At 39.2% G+C, this 13348-nt stretch overlaps 1 protein-coding gene across 5 annotated transcripts in view; it reads right to left on the bottom strand.

Moving 5' to 3' along the window:
- The window catches only part of sema6cb (semaphorin 6Cb), a 149045-nt gene that overhangs the window by 122954 nt on the left and 12743 nt on the right, over nucleotides 1-13348 (bottom strand). For all 5 annotated transcript variants that reach the window (XM_005455151.4, XM_005455148.4, XM_003450302.5 and 2 more), the window contains exon 2: nucleotides 7345-7432. The gene's annotated coding sequence lies outside the window, so the exon portion shown is untranslated. The remainder of the gene's footprint in view (nucleotides 1-7344; nucleotides 7433-13348) is intronic.

Genomic DNA, 13348 nt, shown 5'->3' with positions numbered 1-13348 from the left:
TCCTGCTCTGCAGCAGTCACAGCATGCTATTCGCAGTAAAAATGGAAGTTGAAAAGTTACATCTCCAAATCAACCAACTCTGCCCATCATTAACCCAGAAGACAACATAGCTGGTAACGTTTTGACCCTTTGAGTTCGTCTGTCCTTAGGGCATCAGTTTTAAACACTTTGGCAGCTGTGTGACAAAATGTCAATGCAAGCGTGCTGAAACATGTTAGTCACAAAGCTTTCACAGCATGTAGTTGCAATGAAAATGCAGGTCAAGTTTGGAAGGTTGGTGTGGTCTGACCTACACAATAAAGGAGCCAGAAAGCAGGCAATCTACAGACCTCCTGGACAATACTCACTCTGTTGCATGAATGTTTGTACTTTTGATGTTAATTAGGCGTGTAATAGTTTGTTACGCCCCCATATGACACATCTTTGACATTGTTTTAACCTTTATAATGTGGAAATTTTCTATTGAATAAGAAGTTCACCTGGCCCAAGTGCATCTCCTGGAAGCAAAATATAAAATCACTTCATTTACTGTACCTGCAGGGTGGTTGTCAGTAAAACCTAAAGCTGTGTACTTGACATCCGTGTGATCCCTCTCCATTTCCCCTGTGATATTTTGTAAACAGTGCTGGTATTGCCACTTTGGAAAAATGGTTGCATGAGGGAATAACATATACACTGACTATTTTCCTGCCGCCTTCATTACTCACCATGTTTAGTGGACAAACATCTTTGGTCAATTTGGTTGTTAGTGATTTAATTCCGTTGTTATGAAGTGGTTGGATACGCTGACCTGGTGTACGGGCTCACTTTAACACCTTTACTGTCTGAGTTGATGCTAAACGATTCAAATTAGCAATCATTGCATTGTTTTTCTTGGCCTTTGTGCACTGATCATACAGCTGTTTGTGGTTGAACAGGTTATTTGGGTTGCTTTGTCACTTATATGTAACTCTATAGCACTTGTTTCATTTGCTGTTGGTTATAATTCCTTGCTCTGAATCCAAAGTTTTTCTAAACAACAATGACTAATGATCCGGTTCTAAGGACAAGCTCTTTGCCTTCCGATGTGCCAACTCTTTGATTTTTGTTTTGACAGTCCATTATCGATTCAGGTGCAGGGAACAGCTGTGATTGGCATATGCTGGCATGTTATCAGGCAGTGATTTAGGAAGGACGTAATTTTATTTTGCTTTCTTTTGGCAGAGCGCTTTTAATATCAGTTGATCATGTTCATTAAGCCATGTAAGGCCTATATAGCCCTATTTATGATCATATCACAATAAAAAAATAAATAAACCATTTGCTGCGTGTTTGAAAAGTGACCAAAATAGCTCTACTCCAGTTTACTGCAACCATGCATAGTACCTGATAACATTTTTATGTTACCATATTATCATTTGTCACAGAAAAGGTGTCCTGATGTGCTCCATTAGCTGAAAGACTTTCCAGTGTTTGTCAGACTTCATAAAGGTGTCAGCTTAAGCCCTGCAAAACTGGTGGTTAAAGAAATTCAAAAATTATTACCTGCATACTTAATGGAATCTTTTTTTCTTTAAAAGAGAAGTACACGCAAACGATTCGCAGACTGTTAAACTTTCCTGTAAGCACAACCTTTGTTTCAAAGGCATCGGCCAGTGCTATCTGAGCTCAACATGCCAAAATTAAACCATTTAAACCTTAAAGCATATAAGAAAAAAAACAACATGTTAAACTTTTCTGCTACGGTTCAGAACAAAGTAAACAGATTGCAGGTCTTCTGCACCATGAGCATATTGATAGCATCTAAAATCCATTTAAAGTAAGCGGTACTAATGACATAAAATGAACACAATGAAACTCCATAACAGCAGTTACTAAGGAAACCATGGTTAATTACATAATCCTCCTAGTTGAGCTAAAACTAACCAACCTTCAGGAAGGGTTACCCCAGGGTGAAGCTTAGAAAAGCTTATTGACATCTCACACCCGATTGGTTAAAGGGGTGTGAATTAGATCTGACTGACGCACTATATATTGACTGCACACTTCCCTGAACACCAAAACAGGGAATCATGTAAAATCCTAACCCCGTGCCTCCCCCTCCCCAAGAGTCCACTTAAAGTAATTACCATGTTGCTGGTGAATAAATGAGATGGTGAATAGGGAGTACCAAGAAACTTGCAATCATGGTTCCTTGTAGTCAAGACTTTAAATAAAATAAGTTGTTAAAGCCATTAAGATTTTTTTTTAAAAGCTATATTTAAAAAGCCAGACAAAATCTAAATAAGAAAGGATACACAATGACCTAAAGGGCTTGAGTAGCTTAAAGAAAGACGAATTACAGTGTGGCCATTGACTCAGTTTTTTCTTGGGTTGTTTTTAGCCAATATTTAGTTACATTAGAGGCTAGCTGGCATCAACAATGTACTGAAATACCAAGTAAGACTGTAAGATTTACAAAAAAAAAAAAAAAAAAGGAATTTACAAGCCATATCGAGTTATTTCTATCAAGATTTATGTAAAACTACTTAAAACAGATTTCTGAAATTGGCAAATAAGAATCGGAATGATTTAAAAAAAAAAATATATCCTTGAAGTGTATTTTTCATTTTTCTCAATTTCATTAGATTAATCTATTCCAAGTAGTAAAAAAGCATTTTTAAACACAAACTGAGACATTATGGCTTCAAGGATGCAAAGAGCTTTAATCGTCTCCACGAGCTGTGTGTCGCAGCACACATGCAAACACACATGCAAATGAAGTTCCCGTCTGACTCTTCGGAGTGAACATGCGTAGTGCTTGTCAACACATCACAAAGCCAACTACACACTACTACACAAAATTTCAATAGCAGACATTTTTCTTCATCTGGAATGATCTCACTCTAATCTCTCTCTGTCATCTGAGAGTTTAACAAAGGATTGGTATTCAAAGGCATTTCCAGCAAATTAGACAAATTTGCCAGTAGAATAAAGAGTAATGGACAAAAAAAAAACTGGCACGAAACATCAGTGCTGAAGCTCTAACAAAGAGTAGTCTAATGACAGAACCAAAATCTTGAGCACCTGTGAGTCCAACTGGGCAATGCTAAATTGATGACAACCTGATAAGACTAGGCCAACATAAAAGACACGCGTAGAGAAAAGACTTCAAAATCTATTGATCTTTCAAAGTAAACAAACTTTCTAAAATAATAGGGAAAAAAATACCACTTCCCTTTTCGTTGTGCATTTTGGCAGTAGTTCTTACAAAAGTTAAAAAAAACCTAGCATGATTGATTTTCTAAAGAGGTAAAAGCATACATAAGCTTTTAGTGTTTTTATCACGAACCTTGCATCAATTGTGTGTCTATTATGTTGGCGCCCCACATTGTTGCATAAGGGTATTGTTTTTTCTTTTTATCTAGAAATCATAATCCAAAAAAAGCCACCACCTCTAAGGTCTTGTTTTTACGATCAACAAAGTCTCTCCTTTGAGACCACAAATTCTTCAGTGTCACCTCATAAACAGCAAAAGAAATAGCTGAGGTGAACCCCTTGCAGTCTTTGCTTGCGGTGGACCCAATTTTCTCCCACCTCCTCTAGTCCCTGTATCCTTGTAACTTTGAAGTCCAGCCAGCTTTGAAAAAGGCTGCAATCTCCCTGCCATGACCAGGCAGAGGATTAGCCAGGCCCTGCAGGACCGAGTGGAAAGAGGACGAAAGAGGGCTGGAGGAGGAGTAACGCCATTTTCCACAACGGTTGTATATGTGCAAGCAGCTCTCCCTCCAGCCAGAGCCGTGGGGGATTAGCAAGCTACTAAGGAAGCAGAAAACAGACCTCCAAGCCCCCTTTTTCATGACTTCCACAGAAACCAATTTACAGCAGAGAACTGGGGGAGGCCGCTAATTCTCCCCATAACCGCCTCCTGCTTCAACTCAAAATCCTTGTTGTGTCACTCACAAAAATCTGCTTTTATGAAACTGCAAACATTTTCAGAATACCAAACTCAAGGAAGCACGCATCTACAAAGGATTCAATTATTGATATGGGAACTTCATTGACTCAAAAGTAACATTTCAATGTTCACAGAGCGGGGGAAAATAAGCAGTTAAGCTCCTAATCTCACCATCACACTTGATACGATCAGTCACGGGGGAAGTCACCCTGGAAAGTTTGTTTTCCATTGTGAGGCAAAACAAGAGAGATTACTCATCTTTTATCCATATGAAGTGGTAATATTTGTCTACACTTTGAGCTTGTACATCTGCAAGTTGTGCATTCATTGCATCACAAACAAAATGCATTAAAAACAGACCGTATTGTGCAGTGTCTAAATGTGTCAAAGTGAGCTAATGACAAAAGCGTACATTTCAGAGGAACTTAGCAAAGAGGTCAGAACATTTCCTCTACGAGTGGAGGAATTCAAAAAGACTATCAAGCATTCACCAGTTACGGTACAACAATGAACACATTGCCAGCACCTCATTGAACTTAGCAAATCTACAGGATCTCAGGATATAATACAGCAGCAAGTAACAGCAGCATAGCTTAAAAGAAGCAACAATGAGCCTTGGTTTAAAAGAAAAGGCAGATCCATATACTGCTGCCTTCCCATCAGTGCCTTTCAAGTAATGGGGTCTTTTGTCTTATCTGTGACTGAAAGGAGCTTGAGGACTTTGGCCTTCATCCCTTTGTTGTTACAGAGTCTCTTGTGGAAACGGCGGATTGGCCCATAGGTGTGGGTGTGTGAGGAAGAGCTAGGCGGCCATGCAAGCACATCAGACTTGAGCGGTCTTAATAAAGCTTCCCTCTATCCACCCCTGAGATCTCCTCACCCCAATTATTCGCCTGACACCTCTACCCTCCTCCATCTCCTCTTATTTCTCACAGCAACCCCCCCACCCTCAGCTCACCATCCAGTTCCCAGCTCTGATCAAGGCTGTCCCTTTGCTGTGCTCAAAGCCCCAGAGGCCTGTACAATATCAGGCTGCTGGTGGCGTTTGCTTCACAGTCTGCTGCCTGAATTGCATCAGGAGTGCGTCTCTTCTAGTATTGACATAAAATCACTACTGTTCAGCCAGCAACAGTGGAAAGTTCACTCCAAATTTAAAATAAAGTCTCATTTCTTTCCACGATCCAGAGAGAATCAGGAAGACATCACCAAATAAGATATTCTCACAGAGACCCTTAAACACTGGGTTTAAGAATGTGCATGCTGACACCTGATACTTCCCAGTGTTTAGAGAGGCCAACATTGTACAGTGAAGCAAAGATGAACAAGACTCTTAACTTATGTTTACATTCAGTTTCTGTGTCTATTATTAACTGGCATGAATAACCGTAAAGGTAAACTATGGAAAATAGCTTAAATAAGTCCATCATGCATCTGTATTCACACATACACTGCAGTTCAGTACTTTTCTAGACATTTTGTGATGCTGGTGCAAACATCCAAAACAGTTTGTTGGAACATTAAATAAATTAAATGGTCTTTATGCAGAGAGTTACATAGTACAAAGTCTGTGTGTTGTACTTTTGCGATTTTCACTAATGCAGGAACAGCATGGGTAATAGTTCAGCAAATTCACAGCCAGCTAGTGGTTACCTCCTGCAGACTCTGCCGAGGCAGCACCCTTGCCTGACAAAACTCCTGCTGTGGGTCCTGAAGTGCAAAAGGGCAATTGTGCACAGTGTGCTGACCTTTTTCTTCCAAAAATGTATGCAGTACATGTGTGAAAATGACTATGAACTGAAACCTGAGTAATTTTACCTCCCTGCAACATCAGATCTTACTCTTAGGGTTGCTTGAAAAGTTTTCCAACTTAAAGCTGTGCAACTGAGTGAGTGCCTCGTGTGTCTAATAATCCCCGGACCCCCAAAACTCCAACAGTGTGAGCTGAAAAATAAATCTGATGTGCACAAAAACTTCAGCTCACTGCAAAGAAAATTAGAAATATTCATGATGACATGCTAATAGAACAAAGACCATAACAACAAGTCTAAAAACCAAAACCGCTCATGAGAAGGCCACAAGAAAACACTCCCATTTCTTTGCTGTTCTGTCTGCCATTTTTGAGACATTTTATGCTTTTACCTTCAGATGCCTTCAAGGTCACAGCAGGGCTACATCTGGCCAGCCATCTGTCTCCAGCCTTCCCATGAGGCATCCTGTCATCGGCGCTCCTTGGCCCTGTCCTCTACTGTCCACATTCAAGCTCACAAGGGAAATGCTTGGCCAGACACAATAGCTTTTCTGTGATGCTACAAGTTTCTGATGCATTTGTTCAATTGTTCTCCCCATTGACTACCTGTCTACCTGACAACAGAGCTCACAGCACCAGAAAACATTGACATGGTCTACACTAGACATGTGCCAATTTGCAATTATCGAGTACCAATGAATGAAGAGACTTTGGACATTTTTTCCCCCTGAGGGCATTAAGTAACAGTGATGATGAGCACTCTAAATCAACATAACTTCTTGATTTAAAGTAACCATTTCCCATCTGTCCATTCTAACAAGTGCACTGTGCAATCTGACAAACTCTACATTTTCATTTTCTGGCAATGTAGGCAAACAGTCCCATATGTCATCAAATTCAACAACTGCCATTAACAGAGCTTCGTCAAATTCAAACCAGTGAGAGCAAAAACAGAAATAGAGAAATCTTGACCACTCAAGCACTTTTGACAGAACAATCATTTTTCATCCATTTCAAGTGTGGTTTTAAATGTTACTCAAGAACACAACTTGCAAACTCAATTCATGAGCTCAGTCCTTCACACTTTCTACGTATCACTGTACTATGTGGTTGTTATGCACGCTGTGACTAAATCAGTGGTTCTCTAACTTTATGAATGCCCCTTGCTATTTAGAAACCAAAAAAAGTACATGCTTAACACCTCACAATTTATGTGATTTGCAAGAAAAAGTTGTATTTTAATTGAATAAAGGAATACTATCAGTAAAGTATTTACCAAAAAATATCATATTCATTCAGTTGCTTAGCCCACTAGTTAAAAACCAGTGGACTAAATTAAGTTTGTCCTTGGATAATGCAGTATGACAAATGTGTTAAAGCTGGTTCCTTACCTTTGATTAAATTAATTAGATAGATACAGTACTGTATGCTCAATCACCTATTTTAAAAAAGCAGCAGTAGCAGTGTTTCCATAGACCATCCATTAATTAAGTGTCCTCTGTAGATGCCTCATAAAAGTAGACCTTTCACTGTCACATATATTCAGTTCAATCTAAATACTGCATTTGAAAGATCAGTGAATAGTGACTCTGTGCCTCATCAAATCAAATCTTATTTAACTTTTAATTACATTGGATCCATTTAGAAAGTCACACTTTTAGAAAGAAGCAGCAAAGCTTACCTTAACTTTTCAAACAGTCTGCTGAATCCAGTGATCCACCAAACAGGTAACTAGACCAGCTTGGTACACACTCCAGCTGTCAGTGAATCTGTGAATGAAAAATAAGAGAGGACTCTTACATCTGTGTACATCTCAGACATAATGCAGGACAGCTTACGGTGATGCAGCCTAAGCCTTGAAAAACAGTCATAGCAGTCATGTGGCATTCTCCATCACAAATCTCTAAAACTCCAAAGTATGGATAACAATGACAAAGTATCCATTGCTGGGTGTACTATTCACTTTCATCAGAAAAATGCCAGAATGTGAAATGAAAATGTGAATCAACTTGCTTTGAACTCTGAGGAAAAGACGTTGCTGGAAATGCTGTTTGCATGACAACAGGTTGCTTTTGCAATAAGTGAACAAAATCTTTTGACAAATCCAAGAGCCCAAACTTGCCAAATCTGATGATGGCATCTCAGCTCACAATCTGCTCTGGCAGTCTGCTCCCAGAAAAACGTCTTCACCTTGCCAGTGCACAAACCTAAACAGAGCTTTACACAGCCTGATATTACCAAAAAAACCATCCCATCTGAGCTGAAAGCTGAAATGTGAAATGTGAAATTCTGAGTCACTGATGCATTAAAGTTGACAAGTGATTATCTTTCCTTTAGAAGGATGTAGTTCCTGATCCTATAGCAAAAGTATTTAATTTCCTTTATCATATAGCCATAGGGAGTGTGTAGAGTCTCAATTATTAAACCAGCCATAACTATTAAGCATTTTGGGGAAATACTGTGTAATATGATGACCTAGTTGGATCTCCACCTGTCCCAATATTAATTCAGACAAATGGTGATGACTGAGGTTTTGACCTTACACCCTGCAAATTTCAAGTAGCAGAGCCCAGAAAGACTTGCAGAGGCAGCATCCTCTGGATTAGCAAACACTCCAGCTGGCAGCCACATGCTGATGATGGTTCAGTTAAGGTTAAGGCATAGCCAGCTCGCCAGCATATTTTTTCTCTCTCAAGTTCTCACTGTTTTGACAAAAGGACCACAAGTCCCAAATGGAAAGTAGAACTGCTGTGCATCAGTAACAGTCCTATACCAGCTATTGTGATACCATTAGGCGTGTGGTCATTATTTTCTTGTATCAGTGGTATGTTGACAATAAGGGTCTGTGTTTGCTATTTGTTGGAACTTACAATACTGTCTGAGAAAAAACACAAAACTTCAAAAGGAAGATAAGGGCTTGTGGAAAACAAATTCCTGCCTGAGCTACAAAGGTTCCAGGCTATCTCTGCTGCACTTTCAAGACTTTAAATTGCCCCTAAATGCGTCTAGAAGATTTTAGTACTGTGTTCTTGTGTTTTTACCAGAACTAAGGAAGATTTAAATACCATACATCAGGCCATCTGGTAGATTCGTGCAACATGTCTAGAAATGGGGGGCAATTGACACAAAATATACAACTCAGTATTGTGTGGCAATTGCTACATAAATATATAAAATATCAAACATATTACGTTGAAAACGGTTTAAATTGCATTTTCAGTACTGACAAAAATCAAAAAATAAGCCCTGACATAAAAGAGAAGTACTGGAGATTTTTCTTTTTAGTGTTATATTAATCTGTCCTGAGCGTGTGACGAGCATGAAAGAGAATCCCTGATCACTAGAACTTTGGACTAGTCTGGGCTCATACTCAGCTGTTAATAAAACCCATAAACTATATCCTTCTAATAGAATAATTTCAAAACCACAACTGGGAGCTACAGCTGAAGGAGTAATCAAATGGATGCCTCATCTCTGGACTGGATGTTTACTTGTTTTCTTATTTGCTTTCTTGGGCAAATTCAAGCTTTTAGTCAAACTATGATATTCAGTACACAGAATCAATTGCGGTTATATCAACTCCTCCAAGCTCACGCCTGAGGAACGACTTTTCGAGTGACCAAAGTAAAGAAATGCACCACAATGAGACTAGAGAAGACACCATATTTCACTTTTTTTTTTTTAAATCAATGGTGGGGAGGAGTGATTAGCAGTTCTTAATGACTATTTAATTACACTAAAAAGCACAAACTTTCAGGTTGCATGGAAAACAAAAAATCTCAGTGTGAAAACTCACATCTTCTCTAACTCTCAGCCTTTGGTTAATCATCCGAGTTCGCTGTAGGAATATTTATTCTCTTTTTTATTCACTTTTCATATCACTCCAGAGTGTATGATCTGGGCTGTGACAATCCGTGTGATGACTCAAAGCTGAAAGCCACTAAAATATTTAGGCCAATCACATGTTGAACTTATTTTCACCTACCTTATTTTGAAGCTAATATTTTAGTCTTTTTTTTTTTTTTTTTTTTTATACAAGCTCTTGTCAGTAAGGCTGTTTTACAACCAATTTACACAGACATTAACAACATGATCAACCACAACCATAACAATGGGTAAGATTAATTTGTTAAATGTCTTTCCTTACTAGTGGTTCAGTAAAAGGACACAAGGAGATGTTGTGCTGCTTCCTCAAGCAGAAACGAGCCAACTTCAAATATCAAATCCACCCTGATGGGGGAAATTCAAGTTTAAAGGGGTTTCCCATCAGTACAGCGGATCATGAGGTTTCATAGTGATGATGAGTGCCATGTTTCAGTCTTATTTGTGACCTTTCCTTTTCACTTGAGGAGATGAGAGACATTTAAATGGCATTGTCCCACTGCAGATACTCTATAAGGATGAACTTTTTAGTCATAATCAAGGTTTTGTGCATTATTCTGCTCTTCCTGTGCTAGTCGTTCTATCAGATCAAATTCAGTTTATGGTAAACAAAGTCAGCGAAAACTTTCTGAAGTTTACAGTAATTGAAGGGCTCATTTTATCATCCCTTTGATTTTGTTTAATTGTTTATTCCAACTTTAGCATTGTTGCCATATTCTGGTTAGTGTTTACCAGAACATGGTTACTGAAAGGAATGATTAATTACTCTTCTGGCTGTGAAAATAAAGAAAATTGTTCAGCCTTTTAGGCGACTGTCAAGTACTTTGAACACCGCTAATTGAATGACTGATATAACTGTCAATGGCCACTGCAGTTGTGCAATTTTGAACAACTAATAAATCTATCAGAGGAAGTAGGGAGTGTTGCCTCATCCATCTTCTACCAAATGGCAAACAGACCACACTCCTGCCCTTTCCTCACTCAGCTGCCTATTAAAAGGGAAACATGTGGTCTAGTGTCTTGTTTCAGGGAAAGTGAAAACATACGCCCGCTGAGGTACACTGTTGAGCAGAGGAGTTGTGCATGTTGTGACAAAGAGTGGCTTTTCCCTTCCCTTGTACCACTTTCTCTCACTGCGAATCGCCACATGGGGTAAGGGTAAGTGGTTTGACCAGTCCCTGCAATCACTAGGCAAGGCCCCCTACCCTGATAGCCATTCGAGGAAATCAATCAGTATTCAGGTCATGAAACAGGGATGCCCCCCTTAACACACAACCTCTGACCCATGCAGGGTTCTACTCCGAGAGCGTGACAGGGATTTGTGCTGCCAGTGTCTGCTGCGTGTCCGACACTAACAAAGTCCTCGTGTTGAAGGGAGGACCGTGGCCTGACCCTGTCCACCTCTGACACAATAATTCCAGCTGAGGAGTTCAAGGTGGCCTGACCTGCAGCTGACCTAGTCTATGGAAACATGGATACAAGCTCTAGCTGAGCCTTTTCCTCCATCCCCTAGAGTTCCATGGAGAAACAAGGGGTGTGCTCAGGTTTTGCGAGCAATACCGTAGCGTAAATCGCCACATTTATTCCTTCATATTTTACTTAATATCTGAACAGTTGGAAGGCCTTCTTTCTGTCATGGGAAGTACATGGGGGGCAGAATTAGCATAACGTAATTACACTGGGGAAAGATCCAGGCTCCAAGGAGCAAGACATAACCTGTAATTTACCATAGTGCTCCCTATGCAATTGACAGTCAGGCTATGATATTGGAGATAAATGTCGAAATTTAGGCTGTTAGCTTAACTGATGGTGCATTCAGTATGATAATAACCACGGTCTTGCACACAGTGAGCCTGATGAGCAGTCCTGCAATAGCTCTTCACCACTTTTCCTCCCCTCCATGGGGGTATTATCATGCTAATCTAAAAGACAAGAAAAAATACATTTCAGTGAACAATGATATATAATAATAGGAAGCAGGGATCTCTGAAACAGTGAGGAGACAAAAGAAGGTATTTTCACCCTGCTCCGCTAAGCAAAGTAAAGGGCTGACAAATGGACACAGACATTATGCTGGCTGGTTAATTAAAAGAACATAGTCTAATTAAAAAGATCTTCCTTGTGAATAGACTGCCGTCTATGGAGTTACTGACCTCTGTCTCCTGCACATGTTAGGCATAGACCAGTCAGCAGCTCTCTTCTTTCACAGATTGAATTTTCAAATCAGAGGGGTTTTGACTAACGAGCGGCAAACACAGTAGTTCGCTGCAGGAAGTGCACTAGATCTCGGTTGGGGTGCTGGTACTTGATAAACGGCTTTGAATTGCTATTATATAGTCAATAAAACTTGCACATGACATTTGATTTAATTCCTTATCTTTCGTGCAGAACTTTTTCACAAAAAGGTCAATATATCGAGTTTTTCTGTTAGTACAAATCTGAAATGTGTTCAAAGACAGTTTGACATGCACGCAAGACTTTGCCTTAAAGTTATTCTGCTAAATAATTTTTTTAATGACTTGAATTGTTAGAGACCAATGTTTCTGAAACATACAGTACTGTCTTTATGTTTTGCTTGAAAATTGGAAATAGATTGATTCACTGAAATGTGCAATGTGAGTTTGTACAATTCTAACAAGCTTGAAAGTGAAAATGTGGTAAGACCACCTTTATTCTTCAACACAGCCTGAACCCTTGTAGGGAAGCTTTTTTATCATTTCTTTAAGTAGTCTTCAGGAACAGTTCAGCCTTTTCTCCCCGTTTTCCTTAAGAATGGCTTTTTGACAGCCACACTTTCACTGATGTCATTTCTGATGCCAGTTCGGATGACGTGCATGTGTGTCATTATCTCTGGCATTTTTCATAGATTCAACTAAAGAAATAGGAACAAATTATGCATTTATGTCCCAGGCAGTAAAGTGCTACTAAAGTGCCTAAAGATACAATTTAAAAAGTTTTTTGCTAGGGGTGGACAACACCGGTTCATCCCTTGCGTTAGGTGCCTTTTCTATGCTTGATGATTCATAGGTCAGAGTCAAGTGCCTCTGAAAGATCTTTAGAAATTGAAGTGAACTACTTTTCAAGATCCTTCGGAAAAAAATTACAAAAAAGACATTTAAGGCAAAAATATTTTTTTTAAAAACCCAATAAAAACCATTATGGACGGCATAGCACTTTCCTTTCACATGAAGAAGTTGGTTGTTTTATCACAAAACAGACACCAAGCCTAATGTTTGCACTCTTTGATTGTGTCAATATATGTTAGACACCCCCAACCCCATTTTCTTTTACCTGCTTGTATGAGACAGATAAGTAGGTAGGAAAAAAAAAAAAACTATTATTTGCAGCATCTCACCTTTGCCTCCTAGCTGACACAGCACTTCACACTTCAACACCACTAAAGCTCCCGTTAGCAGTTATTGTATATCTTAACCTAGACACTGCAAACATTAACGGTAACCGTATAACTATTAGCAATTACCACTTTGGCACATCAGCCATCTGTTAAGTTATCATTAAGTGGGGGATAGTACATATGCCCAAAAAAAAAAAAAAAATGATGACAGTAATGTTGGAACTAGAAAAGTAAATTTTGAGTCCTGCGTGTCTGTAAAGTCAGCAGGCAGTGTTAATTTAAAAGGATATCACAGTTATTTGCAAGCTTTCTGAAGCTGAGATAAGCCCACTAGCAACTAGACAAGAGTGGCACCCTACTTTACCAACTCTGATCAGCAACAAAATTCTGACAACAGAAACATAGCACAGTCAGACAATCTGGTATCAAAGTCCTACTGAGTATTTTC

Source organism: Oreochromis niloticus, linkage group LG11 (genome assembly GCF_001858045.2).
Source record: "Oreochromis niloticus isolate F11D_XX linkage group LG11, O_niloticus_UMD_NMBU, whole genome shotgun sequence".
Taxonomy (NCBI): domain Eukaryota; kingdom Metazoa; phylum Chordata; class Actinopteri; order Cichliformes; family Cichlidae; genus Oreochromis; species Oreochromis niloticus.
This window is presented reverse-complemented; position numbering and strand designations above follow the sequence as displayed.